At 44.2% G+C, this 4125-nt stretch overlaps 1 pseudogene; it reads right to left on the minus strand.

Annotated features, from left to right (window-relative positions):
- Positions 1-1425: 1425 nt before the first annotated feature.
- LOC132496488 (CST complex subunit TEN1-like) lies at positions 1426-1789 on the minus strand (annotated as a pseudogene).
- Between the last annotated feature and the right edge of the window lie 2336 nt (positions 1790-4125).

Here is a 4125-nt window from a genome sequence, read left to right on the forward strand (position 1 = left end):
AGGCAGAATAGAATATTGACTCCCCAGATGTCCACACTCTAATTCTAGGGACCTGGATTTATGTTAGATTACATGGCAAAAGGGAATTTGCAGATATAATTGATTTAAGGATCTTGAGATGGAGTGATTATGTTGGATTATCTGAGTGGACCCAGTGGCATCACAAGGGTCCTTGTAAGTGAAAGAGTGAGGGAGGGGAGCCCGGTCAGAGCGAGAAGGACTTGACCAGCCATTGCTGCCTGAAGGTGGAGGAAAGGGCCACCAGCCAAGGTATGCAGGCAGTGTCCAGAAGCTGGAAAAGACAAGGAAATGGATCCTCCTCCACAGCCTCCAGAAGGAGCTCAGCCCTGCAGACCCTCAATGGTCTTTTAGCCCATTGAGATCCATTTTGAACTCCTGACCTCCAAAACTGTAAGATAATACATTTGTGTTGTTTTAAGCCACCAAGTTTGCAGGTTAGATCTCTGGTCAGGGGAACTAAGGTCCTGCATGCCGTGCACCGGGGTCCCCCCCCCCGAAAAAGCCAAAAAAAGCTACCAAGTTTGTAGCAATTTTTTTATAGCAACCAGAGGAAACTAATAAAAATCCCATTAAGAAGCTGGCATTGTATACTCATTACAAATGAGAAAATCTACTCCTTAATGCAAGTTACACTGCAGAGTCAGAGCTGAAATGCTGGAGGTTCCTCCTCCCCACCCTAATCTAACACCATTACTTTAAGCTGCCACTTCACTCTAGACATAGAAACCAAATAATTAAGAAATGGAATGATTTTTTAAAAAATGAGCATCTTGAGATAACTGATAGTTTAATGATTTTTTTTTTTTGCCAACTATGAACACGTATGTATTTGTGGGCATTTACACACAATTGCAATGATCAGATTTGTTAACTTCATTAAACAATGAAGCCCTTGGACAGAAGGGGCTCTGATGCCACGGGGGTCTAAGGCGGCAAACCAAAATCCAAGTCTGGGAATGACAACCAATCACAAACTGCCAACGAGGCTTTAAGCAACAGCCAATCCATAACTTCACTGCTTTGCTCCTGCCTTTGCTGTATAAATGCCCCTTCCCAAACTCCTAACCACTTCTGGGTTGGCTCTGCCGGATTCAACTGATTTTTGCTCAAATAAACTCTTAAAATGTTTAATATGCCTCAGTTTATCTTCTTCTTCTTTTTTTCCTCTTCGTCACACCACGCGGCTTTATTCACCAGGACCTTCTGGAACCTTCCAGGACCCACACGAGGCCCAGCCTCTGATCTGTAGGCTCCCATTTCTGGGACCATCCCGATGAACAAGCCCTCCCCTCTTCTCTCCAGCTCCCAAGTCTGTCACTCCGGGGAAGCTCCTGCATCTCCTCTGCAGCAGCTCCAGGGCACGTGGAGGAGGAAGGGCATTGCCATGAGCTGCCGTTTTGCTCTCTACTGGCTGCTGTCCCTCTTTCGCTGGTACAGCCTCTACTCCTGGACGACTTGTTCTGACCAGGAGAGACTCATTCCTCCCACAGAATCCAGCACCCGGGCCTTCACCACGCAGCCTCCATCCTTCTGGTGATCCAGCTCCCCAAGGACGGTGTAGAGGGAGCCCACCTGGGCTTGTAACGGTTCCACCAACTTGGTACAGATGGGGGTCGGGTGCTGCTCAGATCTGTGCCGAGCCATCAGGGTCACTCGGGACTGCGTCGTGTCGTAGCTGTACAACCTGCAGCTGTGTGTCCCCATCAGGAACTTGGCTGGCGCTGACCTCCCAGGGGAAGTAATAGATCCCAGGTTTGGGCAGCATCATTGCTTCTGTCTGGATGTCGGGTCCTTGGGTTCCTTCTTTCCGCCCCGTGTGACCAAGTGATGAGCGAGGGGCGGGGTGAGGAGAGCGCCTCGCTTTACCCCCAAGGCAGTTTCTTGACCTTCTTCCGGGGTCCCCTTGTGGGGGGCGGGGGCTGCTCTGAGGCTCCCCTGGCTGAGAGCAAGGGACTCGCCGGCCTCGGCTGCAGTCTGTCCCGCCTCAGTGGATCTTTTAACAGGTTTCAGTGTTCTAGTGAGGCTGTGCCCACGGGCTGTGCCCTGGACAAGTCTTGTCAGCACCCCCTCCTCAGCAGGTGAGCAGTAAGGCCAGGGGCAGGAGGAGGGTATGTCCCCGGCCCACGTTAAAGGCTACAGGGGTTTGATTGAGATATTTACTTCCTCCGGGTCTGTTGGGCTCTGGTAAAACAGTGTCTTATGAAGGCAGTCAGTTTTTAGGAGAACAGAGTGCTCTGGGTACATTCCAAATATGTATTTTTCCACTTTTCCTCCTGGAAGCACAAGCACAGGATGTCTTTCTGCAGTCTTCACCCCGAGAACCTGGAAGGGCTCCTGGTGTTAAAAACCACAGAAGTGTAAGGACCCTGAAGACCGGGGGCCCTGGTGTTTTTAACTCTCAGGCTAGTTCACACTGAGCCTCCAGCAATTCCTCAGTTATACCTGAGTTCCCACCTGTGCTGCCTCCATCAGCAGGTGTCTGCTCTCCCAGTAAGCTGTGCTTTTCGGTACCCCTCTGACTGTCTGTTTACAGAGCAGCAATTTGACCTGTGGACTCAGTTCTCTGATGGATCTAAGAAGAGTTGTTGATTCTCAGTTTGTTCAGCTTTTTCCTTGTTGTGATGACTTCCAAGCTCTTTTCACGTTGGACCAGAAAGTAGAAGTCTGCTGTGTCTCTTCACATGACTCTTATTTGAGCATCTCCTTGCTTTCCCATGGTCTTGTATACTTCTTGTTTAGTCTTATAATCAAACATTATCCAAGATCTTTTTAAAATTCTTTTATCGGGGCGGGGGGGGGGACATTCTGCCTCCGTTTCTTTATCTTTTTGTTTCTTTCAAAACACCTACCATCAAATGTGTAGCAGTTGGGTTAGATTGGGAAAAAATAATGCCATAACAGGTTTTTACTCAGTGCTTCTCTTCCTATAAGATCTAGGAAACTTTATTTTTATTGAATAAATTTGATATGTAACATTGTGTAAGTTTAAGATGTACAGCATGTTACTTTGATACATTTTATGTTGTAATATAGATGCTGTTATAGCTATATTTATCATATTACACAATTATAGTACAATATTATTGTCTATATTCATGAAGCTGTGCATTCCATCTCCATGGCTTATTTACTACTCACTACAAGTTTGTACCCTTAAACAGCATCACCATATTTTGGTGCTTGGGTGTTGGGCACATATACATCTATGGTTGTTATATCTTCTTGATGTACTGACACCTTTATCATTACATAATGACCTTCTTTTGTCTCTTGTTACCCTTTTTGGCTGAAAATCTATGCCTGCTCCCTTTTGGTTTCCACTTGCTTGGAATATCATTTTCCATCCCTTCACTTTGAGTATATATGTGTCTTTAGTGCTGAGATGAGTCTCCTGGAAGCAGCATATAGTTGGGTCTTGTTTTCTTTTAATCTGTCCAGCCACTCTGCCTGTTGAGTAGTGAGTTCAATCCATTTATATTTAGGGTGATTATTGATAGATGAGGAATATTTTCCTGCTATTTTATCTTTTGCCTTCTCATTATTTTTCCATTGTTTCTTTTTCCTTCTGTTTCTATCTACCTTTGTGAGTTGGTGGTTCTTCCATGGTGATTTGCCCAGTCTCCTCTTTTTTAATGTTTTATATCTCTGCTTTTGATTTTTGCTTTGTTGTTACCATGCATTTTACATAAAACATCTCAGATAAAATTTGCTGATAGCAATTTATCTTCATTCACCTATAAAAGTTCCATTATTTTATTCCTCCCTTTTAATATTTTTGATGTCACAAATTATCTCTTTTTATGCTGTGACTTCATTACCACATTGTAGTAGCTATAGATATATTTAATGATCTTTTCCCTTTAACCTTTATGCTGTAGTTAGGAGTTTAATATACTATTCTAAAAAAAGAGTTACAGCTTTCTAATTCTGACTGTCTATTTATCACCTTGATCAGAGTTTTGTTTCATATTGAAGAGTTTTGTTTCATTTCATATTGTTTCATCATTTCCCTTTAACAGTTCTTGTAAGGGAGGTCTAGTGGTGATGAACTCCCTCAGCTTTTATTGTCTGGGAAGGCTTTTATATCTCCTTCATATCTGAAGG

Source organism: Mesoplodon densirostris, chromosome 9 (genome assembly GCF_025265405.1).
Source record: "Mesoplodon densirostris isolate mMesDen1 chromosome 9, mMesDen1 primary haplotype, whole genome shotgun sequence".
Classification (NCBI taxonomy): domain Eukaryota; kingdom Metazoa; phylum Chordata; class Mammalia; order Artiodactyla; family Ziphiidae; genus Mesoplodon; species Mesoplodon densirostris.